The sequence below is a fragment of the Amblyomma maculatum genome, chromosome 3 (assembly GCF_055883805.1).
Source record: "Amblyomma maculatum isolate TAMU_Amacu chromosome 3, ASM5588380v1, whole genome shotgun sequence".
Taxonomy (NCBI): Eukaryota; Metazoa; Arthropoda; class Arachnida; order Ixodida; family Ixodidae; genus Amblyomma; species Amblyomma maculatum.
Genome location: NC_139346.1, coordinates 102,098,151 through 102,117,943, shown reverse-complemented (window position 1 = coordinate 102,117,943; position 19,793 = coordinate 102,098,151). Strand labels below are relative to the sequence as shown.

The 19,793-nt window shown below is 46.3% G+C and overlaps 1 long non-coding RNA gene across 1 annotated transcript; it reads right to left on the bottom strand.

Annotated features, from left to right (window-relative positions):
- Positions 1-893: 893 nt before the first annotated feature.
- Positions 894-13,103, bottom strand: LOC146195438 (uncharacterized). Its single transcript, XR_014705575.1, has 3 exons — positions 12,944-13,103; positions 11,729-11,849; positions 894-1,114 (listed from the first exon to the last, which is right to left on the bottom strand). It is a non-coding gene; the product is annotated as an uncharacterized LOC146195438 (long non-coding RNA).
- Between the last annotated feature and the right edge of the window lie 6,690 nt (positions 13,104-19,793).

The following is a 19,793-nucleotide window of genomic DNA, read 5'->3' as shown; positions in this document are numbered from 1 at the left end:
AATGTATGCTCGATTAACACTGCTAGTTACAAAGCACTAAGGCGAAATCGCATTGTCTTCACCACATCTTTAGTGAACTGTACGTATAAATATTTGAGAAAGAAATTCAAATAGAAGATCGCACAAAATAACAAAGCAGAAATGGTTATTATTCGCAGCCAAACCTCTCGGTGACTGATATCCCCGTGTAACTCGCCTTACGAGGAGTCAACGCGCTCGCACAACGTTTCTGACATAATACTACGCAATTCGTAGACCAAGCCTTACTTTATGATTTCCAAGAAAAATAAAATACCCGCGGTCAATTTTCACCGCCGTCAGTCCACTACGCAACACATCTGGGCCGGCTTGCACGATAAAGTCCGAGCTAAGTCCAGACTTAAATGGTGTCTTTAGAAAGACCAAGCTTATTTAAGACGGCTCGTGTTCCGAACGTCGAACGCTTCGGGTTCATGTTCACCACAGTGGCTTCCCAGAACTGCCTCAGCAACCACTTTGGGCATTTTTCCTCGTAACACAATCTAAAGCCGCAAAAAGCAATGGCACGGATTTTACAGAACGCAAAATTGACGGAATGTGTACATCTTAAAGCAGGGACAGTGCCAGCGCATCCCTGTATTTCCCTAATTTCTCTACTTAGACACCTGGCGTCCTTGCGTGTTAACCAAGACAACACTAGAGTCGTAATCATACAAGCGACTTATTCAAGTCAGGACTGAAGCCCAGTCTTAACTCCAGTCTTAAGCGGCCATGCTAGTGGCCTATTCTTTAGACTCCAGTTAAGTCTGGACTTAGCTAAGACAGTCTTAAGATTGTTTTGTGCAAGCGGGCCCCTCAATAGCTTGTTAGCCTAACTTCAGTCGCATCGACTCCATTATGCAGAAAACGCGCACCACTTGGTTTAGCTATCATATTCGAACTAGCGAGGAGAACTTAATAGATCAAAGAGCATTACTACTTTCGAGCTCGTCTTGCAATCGCTTGGTGCTACTTTCGCTAGCTCTGGACTTTTGGCGAGCCGCGAAGGTGGCTTCCTTTCCTTTGGCACCAGCGTTTTTGCCGTCGCTGCACTCTGGGTCGCCGCCCAAGTTGCACCTGGCAGTCCACGTCCACTCTTGAAAAAGGAGAGTATTGGTGAGGTACTTCCTGATGCCACAGTTCATCTTGCGATAGGTGTGCTCAGCAAGTGTACCAGCACGTGTACCAGTGAGTGTACAGCACAGTAGCACTGGCACATATGAAGCGATGGCACATATGTGCTGGCACATATGAAAAAACATGGCGAGGTGCAGGGGAGGGAGGGAGGGACGTAGGAAGGGTGGCAAGGGAAAATGGCTGCCTGGCCAATAGTCATTCCCATACACGCGCAGGGATATTCTGCTTTGTGGTAGGTGTGTTTTAATGGAGGGAGATAAGGAATCGACCTCACCCTTTAGAGTTTGGAGCGGTCGCAAACACCCCCTCCTCGCCCCTTTTCTTTCATGAGTGTTATTGACCTCAATATGATACAGTGGTCTCGTCTCGAGCTGTTGTTCCATAAAGCTTTTGCCTGGTTTCTGAAAGGGTTGGGGTAGGGTCACAAAAAGCAAGAAGCCAGTAACCCTTACCTGAGCTTGGTAGCATGTTGCTGACTCAGTCTGGTGCTTTGAAGATCGGGGGGTTCAGAATTTTGCCGGTGGCACACAATACAAATATGAAACCTGAATCAGATCCAGATTTTTGTTTAGGATTTTTATAGCGCTGAAGAAACAACACAGGGAGAAAGACAGAAAAGGACACAAGCGCTTCTTGTTTCTTCAGCGCTGTAAAAATCAAGATCATGTACCAACTAACCTATCAAAAAGTCCTTGTTTATGATCTTCCACTTTCCGTCTCTCTTTTACCAGCCGCTGAAAAGTGTCTTTCGCAAGTCTTGTAGTAGGGCGATTTGCTTCCTAACACAGATCCTCGTAAACCGACCGCTGAGCATAATAGGCCACCTAGATTCTAACTCAATGTGCAAAATTTCAATGTTCAGCAACCACTACACGGATGAGTGGTATCGACCTTTTTTGGATTTACGCCAGTCATCAAGTTTATTCTTTCCAACATTTTGCAAAATAACGATGTGTCCCAGTGCACATATTGAACTATTTCAAAGTACCTGTTGATTTTAACATAACCTGCCTAACAGCTTGGCGGAGAAATTAATAATTATAGACCAGGTTTTTTTACCCTCGCACGCCAGCTGCTAGCGCACTCCTACTCTCGACACTAGACGCAACCTCTTGGTAGCCCCCGGCCAGGGAGCTGCGGGTCGCGCAGGCGCCTCACATATATTACGTGCTTCTGAGCGAGCGCTCTTCAATCTTGTCGCTAACGTACTCTTTCACCGCTGCACGTAGTTTGGTGTGTGCTATCACATCTGGGTGACCTCCTGATGTGATAAATCCAGTTTTTCCTACGCTGATGTAGATTTTTGCATCTGACAGTATGGTGTGAGACTTAACCGGATCGACGTTTGCGCTGACGTTTGCTTAGGCAAAACGTGTTTTTTCGGTCACCAGTTATTGTCATTGGCTCTATACATCCCTTTAGGGGAATCTAAGTACGACTGCCAGAACTGCCAATTGTTATTTCCTTATTTCAGAGATAAGACGGCGTGCAAAGCGGTTGAGCGGAGTAGCTTTTTGATGGTATAGTATCTACCGCGGACGCAACACAATTTCGTTACATTCTATGACCTGGCTCAAGCCCTAAGCAGCGATTTCACACGCGCCAATAGTATCAAAATTAAATTTATTTGTCTTATCGCTGCAAAGCGCGAAAGCAGGTTGTTGTGTTAATATTTATTCGAGGCTAAATTATTATAAATAGCGAAACGGGGTTGTGCCCTCCAGCGGTGGCTCTGTGGTTAGGGCTCTTGACTGCTCAGCCCGAAGGCATAGGTTCGATGACGACAAAGCTGAAGCGCTTTTGTAGAGTGCGATGTCAGCACCAGTTAAATAATCACAAGCATTCGATAAAATTCCGGAGCCCTTCAATACGGTGTATCTCATAGGTGACGCCACTTTTCGATGCTAAACGCCATATATCATATGAAAACTGAGTGGTTATGCTCCAGCTAGCATTTCTTTGGACCTGTGTCTTTGGTAGATACGACAATGTATATTTGCGAACTTAAGTAAACGGAGCACGATTTTCCATTTAAAATAAAATATCGTCTTCTGCACCGCAGATAACAAAACAATATTTGTTCATGTGAAAGGACACTGGCATCTACTACCGGTTCGCCTAGCCCCTAATGCTAGTTTCAATTATTCAAAGTGTAGATAATATTAGAATGAAATGGCAGGCTAGATTTACTATTGTGCAGGATATAAAAAGGTGCATTATGCTTAACATGCAGGCGCAGTATTTGATAGGCTGTATACAGTCGCGGGCATAAAAAGAAACAATCGTAATGCAGCGGTGTTTATAAATACAGCACAAAAGATTTTCCCTGCCGTTAGCCTGTCAACTCCGATAAGCACAGTGATTTTTTGTTGATATGACTGGCGCACACCACGCGAACTACAACACTGAAGGAATAACAGCGCATTGTAAGAGGAATTATATGCAAGCCATACTCAGGAATGATGTTTGCAATTGTTCATAAACATGTTATCGTCACTAAGGGACCGAAACGGCGTTATTGAAGTAGCTACGTGATGACCATCAGAACAGGTAACGTGAACGTAAAACTAAATCTCATAAACAACAAATCGATTTTAATTCTACGACAATGCAAATAAACTCGTTCCAACACAATCGTGCGGTGAAAATATTTTTTCGATGATCTCTAGAGCGCGAAGGCTAGTTGAACGCGGATACCGTGCAAGTGCGGCCGCGGCGATACCGCGGACCCACAGTCCCCAGAGATGGGCCCGCGCGGCGGCGTGCTAGTCGGCAGAAAATGGCGGCTCCCAAAAGGGGCTAGGAAATCTGGCCTATAGTGCTTCATGTTTTGAATTACTGGCATGAAACGCAGTGCGAATTATTTCATACTGATCTAAAGCATACTACTTTAAGGCGAGTTTGGTTTGGTTTGTGGGGTTTAGTGTCCCAAAACGACTAATGCCATGACAGACGCCGTAGTGGAGGGCTCCAGAACTTCCGACCACTTATTGTGCACTTACATCGAACAGCACACGGGCGCCTTAGTTTTTTCTCCCACTGATAAGCAGCCCCTGATGCCGAGATTCAGTGCCGCTTCCTGGGGCACATAATCGAGCGCACTACCATTGCAGCACCCAGGCGGGGTGGATAAAGTCGTGTTCGAACAAGTTGTAGAAGATAACTGTAAAAAGTCAATCAATGTTAACAAAAACGAGGGTTGACCATTAGCATGAGTCGGATGGACGGCGTTTCGACGGCTGGACTTGCTTTGGCGGCGAGAAGTCTACTTGTGGAAACCTCAGCTAGAAGACTGAAGCTCCCCCTCGACACTTATTTGGATTCCAGTGACACAGATGCCAGTTTTACAACGCAGGTCTAGATTAGGTGTCTTTTAAACACACTGGATGAAGAAAACATACACTCGCCAAGTACAGAAAAAAAAAAAATCTTCAAGCATGAAGTTTCGGGACCCCGACGAGATTCGTGATCACAATTTTAATCCCAATGTGATCAAGGGACCCGTGGGGTCCAGAAACATCATGTTTTAAAACATTTTGGAGTACTCGGCGAGTGTATGTTTTCTTCTACCGTTATGTTTGCCCCTCGTCAGACAGCATTCTGTCGAACTCTTTACTACATTTAACACACCCGTACAGGCTGCTGCTATCCGTGGGCTAATACTGCAATGCTGCATCTAATCCTTCAGCATATATTTAAGGAAACCACTTGACTCCAACTTGCAGAAAGGTATTGAAAATGCCAGAGCTTGCATCAATTAAAACATCGCCTTAATAACGTACCACATGTTTTGCCACATTTAATAAGTAAACAATATGCAAGGGAAAATCTGAAATTCTGTCATTTGTAGACGTCCTGCACTTCCCCAGTATTTTGTTACAAAGCTTTGCTTATAATAAATTCGGCAAAGTCTCAAATGCACTCGCCTTAGTGATAGATCTAAAAGCCTCACTCGGTAGTATTTGAAGAGAGGAAAGTATAGGAGCTGTGTCCTGCGTTGTTTCCCAGAGTACAAATGCCGGCCAGATAATTGCTGGTCTTCAGAACGCCTTCAAATATTGTCCCATTCTCCGAGATTACCCTTCGTGGTCAAGCTGGTTTACTTTATCTTTTTTTAAGAATGGGTTGGGTTAAGTGTTTATGGAATCTTTTTCTAACATTTGTAACATTGGTAAAGAGTTGGAAAAAAGGATATCAGGAAAGCTAAATGACGATGCTTAATAAACAGTAATATTAACACAAGTTTTAGTGCTTTGATTCTATCTGGGCAGCTTCGGTGAATATCTTGCCGGCAAAATAATGAAACCCACTGATATCCGCGAAAGTTTGTGTTAGCAAAAGAACACAGGTGTCAACAGGGTTCTTTTAAAACGCTTTTTAGCAGCCGTTGATATCATGTTGATAATAACCGCTCGCTCCTTTCCTGTGTTCAATCCAATGTAATGCTGCAATTGTTGAGCATGAGCATTATTACTATAGATGAGAAACGTTGGTGTGCAGTTCTGGGACGTCCAAGTCGCCTGAACGTGTGAAATCGCATATTTAATGTCGCATAAAAACTAGAAACCTCTGACGAGGGCATTAGAATCTGGTTCAGCAGCGAGTAAAATCATCAAAAGAGTGAATAGGAAATTAGAAGTCTACGCGCGAAAAACACACTTTATTGAACCTCAGGAAACCAATCAAAAAACGGCGCCATTCTACACTGGGTTTGCCTCCTCAACAATTGCGAGATGATAATCTAACGATCATTTCGTCTGTATGATGCCTCAGGGCTGGTCGTGATCAAATTTTCAATTCTGTTTAAAATGTGTGCTCTTGCTTAACAAGACTACAATATCCTATTCTGGCAGAGAAAAAATACTGCCATCCAATACTGCAATCCAAAATTGTGTCCCTGTGTAATGCAACAGATTAGGGAACGAAGAACTAAGAAGGCTAAGCTTCTATGAAGGCCCTACAAACCTGTTCGGCCCAACTTTAAAGTAAAACAAAAACATATCAAAGGCGGTGCCCAGTGGTTCATTCTACATATATTGAATTTATTGTCAGTTAACAGGCAACCATGTCAGTCAACAAGCAACCAAACAAAAATATTTGTATTCCATTATTTTTTTTTCAATCGATATTTTTATGTCCCACATTAATTATAGGAATCTAGGTCGCTTTGGGAAGTATTCTTTTCTTACACACTTCACTTTGTATAGAAGGTGTTCCAGGGAAGACTTTAAGTGATTAAAAAAGTAGCAGACTGAAAACATACAGACAATATTTGCAGGAACACACTCCCTGCCCAAGCGGACAAAACATGTGCAAAATGTCTCTAATTATGAGTGTAATTAACAAAAAATAAATACCTTTTTAAGTATTGTAGTTGGAAGCTTCATTTCAATGGGCAGTTTGATGCCGTGGACGAGGTGATGCCTAAACAGTTTTTGAAACGAAGAAAAAATCATTTTCTAGAGCCATGCAGCTCGATGAAATTCGACGTTTGTTTCCGCACGCAACTGAAACTGAGCGCACGAGGAGCGCCGGAAGTATGGCGCCAGTGCAACGTCCGCTGGTAACGTGTCGTGATGGGTGCAGCGCCTAATTCGAAACGCGTGTGCTAATTTCCCTGGCTAGGGAAGGTGGCCGCTTGAGCTTAGACCGCATCTGGCGTTATTGCCTACTTCGTCGCTCGGCGTAAGAAAAGATAGTTATCGTCAGCCGCGAGGATATAGGTTCGGAAAGCCCCGATGAGCTGAGCCGCAGTTTTATTTTTGTTGTATCGCGCGCAAAAGTGGGGAGAACACGGCTTCGGTGGCCGGAGCGGCCTAGGGGACACACCGCGTTGCTGCTATCTCGCGCGGATCGTTAGCTGCGAGAGTGCCCGATATGACGCAAGACGTTTCCTCGCTCTCGGCCTGGCGCTTGTCATGACTGACAAACTTCCAGTGTGGCATTATTAATGCGGTAGCGTTAAGGAGCTCGTGTCGCAGAAAAGCCGGTGTCGTCGGCGGCGTTGGCCGTGAGCGATAAATCCCGAAATGCACTTCATAAATAAAAAGCAACTTCCAAGATGGGCTGGGTGGGAATCGAACCAGGGTCTCCGGAGTGTGAGACGGAGACGCTACCACTCAGCCACGAGTGCGATGCTTGAAAGCGGTACAAAAGCGCTTCTAGTGAATGCGGTGTTGCCTTAGAAACGTGCCGTAGAACGTTATACTGCGGTGTATATCGGTAATTATGAGCATGTTACTTACAGAAGTCGCAGTTACACGAGTAGCGAAGTACGTTTCCGCTACATTTCTTCTGCGCTCTGCGCACATGCAGAGCCATCTTGCGGCAAACACAGAAGAACCCCTCCTCGCAACGTGCGGCGCTGCCCCGACACGTGGCGCGCCACTCGCCCCTGACGTTTCGCCGTGCACCCTCACGGGTTGTAGAATCAAGCGTCTTTCCTTTCATTAGATCACTATCTTCGCTCACCCGCTTCTCCCGTTCGGGCCGCGCGGGTACTGGTGCGAGGATGCCCCAATACCCTTGCATTTAATAAGTTTTCTCGACGAGGTGCAATAACGCTATCGCGTTCCACTCTTGAAGGCGAAGCTTAAGCGTCCTCCAAATTTTTTTACTTTTCATTGACGGTCGCGTCAGAAGGAGCGGCATCGCAAATTGTTCAGAAGTGGCGCAGTCCTGTATTAGTGAATGACGTGGATGGTAATGCTGCGTCGGTCCACTGTTTCCTGATCATGAAATGCTATTTTAATTGTAATTGCACCGATATTTCATATTTTTCTCCCAGCAGAAGCAAAAGCAATGTATTTCAAAGCGATACCATCAGTCAACCCAGGGGCCGAATTACAGAGGGCTCACAATCACACTCACACTCGCAATTTTCCTATTGGCCAGCGGCAACACGGCGGGAGTGGCCTTTGTTTACGTCATCGGCATCGACTGTTTACGTCATGAACGCTTGAAGTGATGACGTTGGCTGCGGGCTAATTGTGAGCTGGAGTTGTGAGTGACTCGAGCCGCTCACAACTGGTTTGTGAGCGCTCACAAAGGGAAAATGGTTGCGATCTATGCGACGGCCGGCGTTCTCGTGAGGCGGTAGTGGCGGCGCCCCGACGCGATCATCGGCGAAGTACGGTGCACGAAGACTGACGTGCCGGCCGAGATGTTTCGACGCATGTTGATACTCGAGAAGGATATAGTACAGTGACTGTGCGACGCGATGAACTGCGATAGGTGTAGGCGGGCGAGCGCGCTGTCTGTGCGACGGCAGATAATGTCTGCACTGCGCTTTTTCCGAACTGCTAGTGGCTTCCAAGCCGCTCTTATGCAACGAGGCGAACATCGGCCTCGCGCTGCCGACAGTTACCTTTTTATTGCAGTGCATCATATGTTGTAAATGCGGGCGTTGCATCAATGATCGCCTCAGAGAACATGTCTCGAAAGCAACCTACATCTCCATTGTCGATCGTGCGATGGAAGCGTTCCGCCCTTTCAGCAGTTGTCTTTCCTCAAACGTTATACGGACCAGCGACGAGGGAAATCTTCAAACCCCTTATCATCACGCGCAAAGGAGCCTCATGTGATAGCAAACCATCCATACCATTGTTCCACCACAAGTTGGCGGATCGTAACACCTGAGTGGCAAACATAATGTCTTTCCTGTAATTGTTTCCCCTTTTCGTCTTGTGGACATCTGCCGGTCTGTGCATTGATTCTCTCAGCAATAATACAATAGGTTACTAGTCAGCGCTCATGCGTGACTCTCTTCCCTCGTCCCGTTTTCTTGCGCGGCTTTTTCCAAGATGATCTGTAAACAACTTTCCCAGCAACACACCTTGCTGCAGTCTTGTGGTAGTGGCTTGTAGTGAGCTATCAATAGTTGTGTCCCTTAGTAATTCGCGCTTAAAGACTTTCAATAACTGGTTTCTCAGCGTCGGCATTAAGGGCACCAGAGTAGATCAAGGAAGCGTCCGCTCTTTTGTCGTGGTTATCGTTCCGCCTGCAGCTTCAGAATTTTGTCGCGTTCTCGTTGACTCTTTATCGATTATTGGCAGCGTCTCTCGCGAATATTTCTGCCGATGACGACGCCATTATGTGCGCTGATAACATTTTAGCAAACCAGGTGGCAGTTTACGACTGGGATATGCAAAAGGTAATATAATCGTTCATACAAGAGTATGCTACTATGTTTTTTCAAGCGGCACCATTTGGCATTGTTAATGCATTTCAGATAAAATTACGGTCCGCATTATCTGCGCCGGGAGGCGCAACTACTTGCTCCGTATTAAGCCTTGTTATGGTGCGTAGATGCGCGATGGCAGCGCACCCATCGAGGCACCGTAATCCTAGCACCGGATTAGAATATTTCTCAGACTAACAACCTTGTGTATTCGCAGTGTGCTATTGAAGGCAGTAAACTAAAACGAATATGGCAAGTGGACGCTTATTCACCTGACGTTGTTTTGAAGTAACACTACAACAGCACAAAAATGATTTTGAAAACCTCCTTGTACTAGCCGGTCGATTGACTGATTGATTGATAAATGTTTTGGGGGAGACTTGTTGGTTAAGGGCCGTGGTTTAGGAAAGAGCAGTGATCGGCAGTCCTCTGTCCGGCGGCCGTTGGCCTCAGCAGTGGCTCTGGCTCGCTGCACTAGCACAAGCTGATGCTGCGCGTCCGAGTCGGCTAGAAGGTCTTCCCACTGCTCGGGACTTGGGCTATCTATTTTAGGCATTACGGGGCTCGCCCTACGTCTCCATGTTGTGTGGTAGAGTGTAGCAGTGTCTCCGCACCAGACACGTCCGCTTTTGTATTGTGTTGGCCATAGCCATCGGTAGAGCCCTTCACAGTAACCTGTCGACACTGCAAGATCGATTGTCTTGTGGACGGAACCATGACGGACACTGAAATCTTCCTTTTTTTATTCTATATTCTCACTGTGAGTTAAGTTATAGTGAACGGTCTGATAACAATGCTTTGAATATTAAAAATATTGAGCTGTCTGTCTTTGTTATAACCGGATGTGAAAAACTGAATTCGGCCTAATGTTATTGTCTTCAGTCGAAACGCTGGAGCACTACATAAAAATTGATTAATGTCGAGAAGAGCTTTCATCTTGTTTTTCTTCCCTTGTAAAAACAAAAAATACCCTTTAAAAGAAATTTATGCTCGACTAACATTGCTAGTTACAAAGCACTAAAGGGATATCACATTGTGTTTAACCCTCCTTTAGTGAACTGTAGGTATTATTTCTTTGTCCCGCCGGGGTGGCGCAGTGGTTACGACGCTCGAGTACTGTTCCCAAGGACGCGGGATCGAATACCGGCCTCGGCGGCAGCTTTTCGGTGGAGGCGAAAAGCAAGGCGTCCGTGTGCTGTGCGATGTCAGTGCACGTTAAAGAACCCCAGGTGGTCGAAATTTCCGGAGTCCTCCACTACGGCGTCTCTCATAGCCCGAGTTGCTTTGGGACGTTAAACCCCACAAACCAACCAACCAACCATTATTTCTTTGTGAAAAATATTCCGAAGAAAAGATATTGCATAAAATACCGGAGATGAAATGGTTTCTATTCACAGATAATCTTTCCGGCGACCGATATGCCCGCAGAGCTCGCTTTACGAGCCGTCAACGCGTTCGTACAACGTGTGTGGCATAATACTACGCAATTGGTAGCCCATGGCTTACTTTATGATGGCGAAGAGAAATAAAATACCCTTGGTGAATTTATGTGGTGGCAACACATTGCGGAAAACATTACATCGCGATAGCTTGTCGACTGAATTTCAGTCATATCGGCTCTGTTACGTGTAAAACGGACGTCAAATGGCCAGATCAAGTTACTACCATGAGGAAAACGAAATATAGGCTGTCTTTTTACTGTTTAGTCGCGTTATTACCGGCGTAGAGAACCCACACCGGAATCATTGCTTACTGCAGGCAACCATCGTGGAGGACTCTCTTAAGAAGCACCCACGAGGAGAAAAGGCGGCACGGGGAAGTACAAAAATGTGTCCACACCATAGAGAAAGAGATTGGGAAAGAGCGGACACTCCCATAGGGCCCAGCGGCCCATTTGACTGTAGCGCACCAAACGGCCGGCGGCAACTACTCCCGATCTTGCTGAAAGGCGCGTGATTTGAATGCTAGCATGCGCTGCGCCCTTTCCGGCCCTTTTGGCGCATTATTTTGGTTTTACGTGGTCTGCTAGGGTTTCTAGTTATTTTCAGCATGCATAAGAACATGAAAAATAGATTCAGAGTTCTCTAAACTAGCCATCAACGCAGCTGCGCCACAGCCTTTGCAAGACAGTATTGCATAAAAGACGCCAAGTGCTTTGTGAAATGAACATTTATTTTGCTGCATATAAAACACCTTAGAGATGCAACAGATGCATTGACAAAGCTTGGCCCACATTAGGCGATGCGCACAGTACAGAAAAATAAAAATACAGAACGCGAGAAAGAGCACTTAGGTAGACACAAAATTAGAATATCGTTGATTTCCGAATTATGACAAATGATATGTAACAAAACAGGCATTATACATAAACTACACAGTCCCAGTCGCGGCTACCTTAGCAAGGATAACTTGTGTTGCTCAGGGCAGAGAGGAGAACTGACGCTTGGGGGGAGGCCACATTGTTCACTCGTCGCATCTGCAGTGCTTCGGCTGTAGCCCGTGGGTCTATGCATTGCTGTTGGAAAAGGAATGGATATGATGCAGAAGGTGGCAATGAAATGTTAAGCCACTGCACCGCGCACACATCTGCGCATTTGGGTGCGTACTTAAGACTTAGTGAGCAGCAGTTATGATCCAGAACAAAAAAAGTTGTCATTGGTAAAATTGATACAAAAGCTACTCTTGCAACATAGAGGTCAGGAAATGCAGGCTAACCGAACCTATCTGAAAATGCATTTCTACAGTGAGTGTAATAACAGCCACTAAACTAACAATATTCCTCAAAACCACTGAACAGCTGAAGCAATGAAGCTTGCAACATAATAAAACATTTCTCACTTTAACTTTACCCCGTTTAATGCAACGTGATACCACGCAAAACTAGCCGTTCGCAAAATTGCGGCCTGGCCTCACCGCGGCCGCGAGCACGCCATGTTGGCTTGACCTTCATACGCGATTTTGTGAAGCTCAGACCGCCGTGCTGAGCTAAACTATCCTAAATGCCTCGCAGTTTGACAAGAATGCAACGCTTCTCACCTTGCGGTTGCCCTGTCAAACGTGACACCACGCAAAACTAGGCGTTCGCAAAACCGCCTCACGCCATGTCACGTCACCGCGGCCAGCACACCTTGTCATGCCTGTTAGCTTGCCCTTCACGCGCGACTTTGTGAAGATCAGTCGCCGCCGTACTGAGCTAAACTGCCGGAAATACTGCGAAGTTTAACAAGAAAGTCAAGAATGCAACATTTCTCCTCTTACCGTCGCCCTTTTAAACGCAACACTTAGAAAAACTAGCAGTTCGGCAAACCACGCCAGGCCTGGCCGCACCGGCCGGCTAATACGCCATGTTGGCGCGACGGCGTGCCTTGGTGCCTTCACATGCCACTTTGTACAGCGTGTTGAGATAAACTGTTCAAAATGCTGCTCAGTTTCGCAGGAACACAACATATTAAACCTCGCGCGGTTGGAAACTGCCGGAGCGTCACGAACTGCGCCTGAACTTCTCTATGCCTGAACAGCCGGCGCGCCTGTTCACGAGCTGCTCCGGCCGACGTGGCCATGGTAAACTGCTTCTAATGCAGCGTAGTTCAGCAAAAAAACGTTGCTCACCTTGACGTCGTTATAAAACCGCAGTCGTTCCGCGTAGCAGCCCACGAGAGATGAAAATGTGCGGTCTGTGCCGCACAGGCGCGGCGAGGCACAAGCAGACAACCGCTCGCTCCCTTCGACAACTTTCTGCCGTCTGCTCCGGCGGGCTACCGCTGCAGCGAGTGCCGTCGCGCGCGTGTCCGCGCATGTCCGCGCTGATGCCGCCATCCATCAATCGGTGGCAGCACAACAAGTCGCGCGTCATTTCCTGGGGTCAGTTTTCGCAGTGTTCGCTCTTGACCAATCTCTTTCTCTATGTCCACACCCTGAAAGCGGAGGCGAAGACACTTACGCACCCTAACGCCCATCCCCAGGCTGCGATGCTTGGGTCCCATATACTGACATTATGCACATTGAAATGCAAAATATGAGCAGTAAAAATGAAGCTATTGGTAATGGTGAAATCAGGGAAAGCCGGCCCACTTGCGAACGCCCCCGAAAAAATTACCGCTGTAAAAATGCCCCCAGTATAGAAGTCAGCATTTCCCAAGGAGGAAAAAATGGCCTAAGTGGGCGCAGTGAAACGTACTCCAACCTCAAGCTTAATGTGATGTGCTGCCCAGATAATCATTGTTGAATTGCTATTATCACCGGCTTTCACCGTTTTTACATTACTCCTTCTTTTAAGGTGTCAGTCATCACCTAGTCCTTATATCATCCTCCGCCGTTTTTTTTAATTCCTCGTTGTGTACTGTAAATATGGAATCAGGCGCAGATTGCGTTTTTCCACGTAATTCTACAATATTAAACACTTTTGGTTGACCGTACTAAGCGACGATGCTCATGCGCAGATCTGCACGTAAAGTAGCCTGTCTTGCGGGTGCATGCGCGCATAAAATATATACGCCCGTCGCTGCGTGTGCTTCGGGATGCGTTGAGAACATGGTGGCGCGCTGTGTGCCCGCTTCGGAACGAGTACACCTCGCCGCTGCTTTCTCTGACGGTCTAGCTCACTCCAAATGGTGGTGTTTTCTTATATTACTCTCACTTTAACCCACACGACAACGTATCAGCTACAAATAATTCTGGGTTTCTAGATAACTTCGCGAAATTTAAGCTGCTAAGCCTCTCTGTAATCTGTGTAAGTGGTCGTCATAGCATGGACATCCATTCGCAGACTTTTTGTGGCGTTGGCTTCTGATTTAACTTTCTTCATTTTGTGCAGTTTTTCTCCTAGTAATAAAAAAGGTTGATACTGTGACTATTCTTCGATTAAGTAACTACAGCTGAAAGATGTTTTCAAATGAGCTCGCATGTGCAACTTATTTTCACTAGATGGCACCACCGTACACACCGCTTCTGGCGGACGCTGCGGCACGACCAACTGAAGGTGTGTTCGCGATGTTTCTAGCTCACGCAACGCAGTGATCGATATGTACGCACATTTACAACGTATGCTTAACTAAGAGTCTATTGAATGGTACAGCGCTTTCACCTGTCGTATTGATGCGACCAATCGGCCAAACATCAATGTAGGTGGTCGCAGACAATTATTAGCCGAGGGCAAGTGCCCCCTAGATCATCCCTTGCTTCAGCGACATCACTGGTCGAAACGTTTTGTAGTGTGATGTTTCATGACACAACCTGCGGTGCATCGCCTTTGTTAGAGCTAGACTCCCACAGAGGCCCGTCGACAGTGCCCTCGTTTTTTTTTATTTTTTCAGAGATAAAGATGGCGCTGACCACCGGCTTCGCTTGGCGAGAAGTATAGTGCCTAGAATATACTGGCTAGTGTGTCGGGCGCGCTGGCTGGGATGGCTCGGAGAGCAATGAAAGCCGCCGGCGGCCGCATAGCGGCGCTGTGGTGCGAGAGGGTGCGAGACGGTTTCTCGCGCACATTGCGCCGCGCTGCTGAGAGTTGGAAAGGGAGCTGCGCGTTGCTTTGGCTCACGTTTAATACTTTGTTTTAGAGCTCTTTCAGGAGCTTAGGATTGATATAACGTTTTAACATGCTAATGTTAATATCGAATTGCTTTGTGCAGATTGCTCGAACTTGAAAGCTCAATCGGTACGTGAGCCACACGCTAACCCGGTAAACGCACATGAGAGCTTTCGCGTTTGGAGGAATTCAAACTCAAAGAATACAAGTCACGAAACACAGATTCGGTTTAATAGAACGAAGGCAGCATGTTTAATCAAAGGTGACAATGCGAGTGGAAGGCAATGCTGGCATGTTCTTCCCACTTGTCCAGATATCCTAAAAAGTCTTCCAAGAAGCGCATGTCTGGGCTACCCGGCTTAAGTGCACGCTTGGTTATCCTGGAGGTCATTACTCGTATCAGGCGATTGATTAGCGTGACGAAGTCTTCTGTTGGTTGCACCCGAGTGTATATAGTCTCCACATGCCGCCATTGCAAAAAAAGTCCTTTAATAACCTCATCTCCAAAAAGTTGGAATGCAAGGTCAACCTTCATCTTTTCAAAGTTATTGGGTCTTAAGCATAAGCTAGGCTGTTATCCACGGAAGGTATCCGCATCCATGTAACCGGAATGAGAATGTCCTCAAACGAATGACGGCCTCCGTGGTGGTTAGGTGTCTGCAGTGTAGCCTGGCTGCCACTCTGTTCACCCACAATGCCCGCTTCACTGGAGCCGGAGGAGTCGTTGCAGTCTTGAAAGCCAACTTCGAGAAAACAGGAGCCCTCGTTGATTTCCGAGCCCGAATCGCCGGGTCCAGTCCCTGCGTCCCGCTTATGGCGTTTACGAGGTGGTTGCTGCTCGCATATGTTTCTTTCCTTCCTTTTTGGTGCCGTCTTGGGCACAAGGTGTGGAGGGTATAATGTTAATGGTTTGAAAATAACGATGTTAAAATAACCATCTTCTACATGCTTCTGTTTCGCACCCCAGTTATGTAACCCCCCTCACATATTACTCCAATCGGAGCCCGTGAGGTATTTGAATAAAAAGAAAAAAAAACAGCAGAACACAAACGAGGAACCTTTACTTACAGCGGCTAATTAAGGTACATCGCGGCCTGCGATTGCACAAGGTTTTGCCGAAGTCACCATCTTTTGAATGAAGAAGCTGACGAAGTTTTTTTTTTTTTCTTTTTTTCTCAGATACGCAATATGCACGAGACGCGGCCGGTTAATCGCGATGAAGCTCGTTGGTAATGCCGCGCTTACGGTGAAACATGCGCCTAATATATAACTGCATCCATATGACATATGTGTAGCGCAAAATGACAATCGAGGGACACAGAAAAGGTACACAACACAGGTGCTGTCTGTAGCGCCTGTGTACACTCTTTGCGCTACACACTGCCATGGAGCACCGTTACCGACTCGCCCAGGTTTGCATCCTTGTGAATATAAGTGCATGCTCTAAAAATGTTTCTCGCCAACAAAAGCAGTTGCCGTTTACCTTCAGTCATTTCTATCGATGCTTCGTTCCCATTGTACAGAATGCGTACTTACGTAGCATCAGATAGCGCAGTAATACGTACGCTCCTTGTTCTAGCGGTAGCCCCGTTTGCCAAAAAAGAAAGTCTTCTCTGTGCACCACCGCTTTCTCTTTGGCATTTTTCTCTGCAGTTTAGTTAGAGGCACTGGGGAAACAACAATCGGGAACCGCGCTTCACCACTGGCGACACAGGAAAAAAAGAAGGGATACAGGCGAGCACAAAACGCGCGCACAAAACGAGGAAAAAAAAAACCGATGCAATCGTCGCCGAGCAGGTAGAAGTGCGGAACGACTCGCATGAGCAAACACCTACTCCGTAAATAAACTACTGCACCTTCGTGAAAGCAAAAGAGGCGCAGAAGCAGGTTTAACACGCACGCACAACACCAACAGATTGCCGTATTCTGAAGAGAGAAAACTGCGTCGTCTGCTCAGGTGGCACCCTCTTGACAAGCAGCGCCCTCTGCCGCTAACGATTGGCTTTCATTGCAAATAGCGCCATCCTCGCCCATAGGGAAGCGCGGGCGCTCGTCACACTAGCCAGTATATTCTAGGCACTATACGAGAAGCTAAGTGATACAGGTAGCCATTGTCAACGCCGCGTGAACTTTGGGACTTCCAATCCTATTACAGCATCTATATCACAGCCGGAAATCTGGCAAGACTTCTATGCATTCGCCATCAAAACAGTTAACACCTGTCCCGAGAACATCAGTGAGGGTGTTTCAGTATAATTATTTGCCGCGGGTGGTTTTGATAGACGACCAGTTCGACCAGCCGACTGTACGTTTCTTGATAACAGCTGTTGAGACCTATCCTAGTGAGTGCTCGAAGAGCTGGAGAACTGCGGACGAGATATTTTAAAAAGAGAAAGCGTTTAATACTCCGCTTCGTAACTTCTTCGCAGTGTGCACCTGTTTGACCTTAAATTGAGGAGAAACCACGTGTCAGCTGTTACGTCACCGATCTGCCGAAGAAACAGAGCGCCCGCGTTTGCCTAGTCATGTGACACACAGGACGTTACTCAACCACAGCTACGCTGGAGGCCTGGCGCTCGCTTTGTCTGATAGCTGGAGTCACTCTATAATTTTAAGATTACCGCAGAGGTTCCATCGCGTACTGGCAACCATGACATCGCGGCCATGGAGCTTCCAACTGCTCGAAGTGCTTCTCTGGCGCGGTTATACTCAAATCAAAAGCAGAAGACATTTCGATAGCAGCATAGACACTTGCTTGTGCATTGCCTTCAAGAGTACCGCAGCTACATAAGAAAACGTATAATTTGCGAATTATGAACGGTAAGCTTGTATGGAAGGCTGACCGTTGGTCTACATGCGAACAATTCAGGTACTGCCAGCTGCAAAAAACTGTATCGATAAGTCGGACACCTTGCTATCCTGGCTATTCTGTTGTGATTTTCGTGGTGTTGTAATCCCTCGCACTTTCTTGCCTACCTCGTTTACCACCATTGAGTGATACTCTATGGCAATGCAGATGCCAACTAAATGTACGTCGTCGCATATGTACGCGCACACTTTGATGCAAGCTCACTCGTGCTTGCTTGTTAAACATCTTTATTTATGCTATTAAAAACATTATCATTATTCATTATCACTCATCGCTAAGAATTGTTACTCGCTTCCCGTCAGTTGCGGTTCTTTAAGCAGTGGTTTGAAATTTTAGTCACTTCGTAGTCATGATGAGTCATATCTAGTCACTGTAATCGTTATCACTTCTCAATAAATTTGGCTTGTTTCCAGTAAGTTGCGACAAGTCGTTGTTTGACATAACTGTCCTTTCGTAGTCATGAGTCGCGGCTAGTCATTGTACTTATTATCTGTTATAGGAAAGCATTTTTGCTCATTTCCAGTCAGTTGCGTTCAATTCAAGTTGTCATTTTATATATTAGTCGTTTTGTTGTCATGATGAGTAATTCCTCGTCCCTGCAGTCATGCCACGGATAGTTAAGCATTTGTACTCATTTCTAATCAGTTGCGGTCATTACAAGTCATCGTTTGTTATATTAGTCGTTTCGTAGCCATTAGCAATAATGATGAGTCATGCCTAGTCAGTTCACTCATTTCCAATCAGTTGCGATCCTTTCAAGTCGTTGTTTGACCTATTTGCCGTTTCGTAGTTATGATGAGTCCTACCAACTAATTGTAGTCATTACGACTCCTAGCTAAGCATTTTAATGCGATTGCAATACTGCTCCAGGTTTCGAGCCGTCGCGTATTCCCGGCGGATGCCACGCTTGACCTTGAACACCTTAGGAGGAGGAGGAGCAGAAGAAGAAGGCTGGTAACTTACGCTCTCGCGTCATACTCTTAAAGGATGAGCCTAAATGTCCTGAATAATGTAGCACCTTACGCTGATAGGGTGTGATAGGGGAATAGGTAGCAGGCAAAAGAAGCTTCCGCCGTTGCTATCGCAATTCAACTAGGGTTAACCAGAGTTACACTACAACTAATGTTTTTTGCTCGTTGCCGATCAGCTGTTGTCATTACAAGCCATCCCTAGACAAATTGGTCGTTTTTAGTCATCAGCAGTAATGATGAGTCATACTTAGTCATTGTAGGCATTGCCATTTATCGCTAAGCGTTTTCACTCATTTCCAATCAGTTGCGCTCATCACAAGACGTAGTTTGACATACTTGTCATTACAGGTCATTATTAATCATCATTATTAGTCATTAGCATTAGTATTTACTAAATCTATGTCTGGTTATAACTTTTTTCATTATCTATATCCATCAATCGTTTTAAAATCCACCTTTAAAATCTATACGCCCTCATGCAGGTTTCTGCAACCTGGAATTCTACCGCTAAGTACTTCTTACGAGAAAAAAAAACTCAAGTAACAGAACCCAGAAGCGAATTACAGCAATCTCCACACACGCAAACTGTCCACGCTGTGACAGTTTTGAAGCTTGACCACGAAAGCGGGCCTCGGCGCGCCATGTGACCCATGCTGACCAATCCATGGCGCAGCGGCATGGGGAAAAGAATCCGTTACTCTGAAAATTATCGAGTTACTCTTCAGATAGCCTCCACTGCTTCTGAAAATAGAGATGAAGCGCTGCCTTGGTCCGAGCTTGGGCAGATGCTTAAGTGGCATAGGCAGATGGCTGATTGCGTTCGTTTTTGATCCCATCATATCTGATGGAGCCAACCAGAGGACGAACCAGGAAACATTAAATTCCGTTCAAATACTCTTAGCCGCTGCCAACGGACTGCAAACGGACCTCGGCAAACGGTAGCAGTCGTCTGGTATAATCAAGTGGAGACGCCTCGGCAGCTGTTCGCGCCGCAGAGGTTGCGAAGATTACAGTTGGAATCCGATAACACAGGGGACGTAGTTCGTTGAGAGCCTGCCCCTCAGAAACGAAGAGGGGTGGCACGAGCAAAGT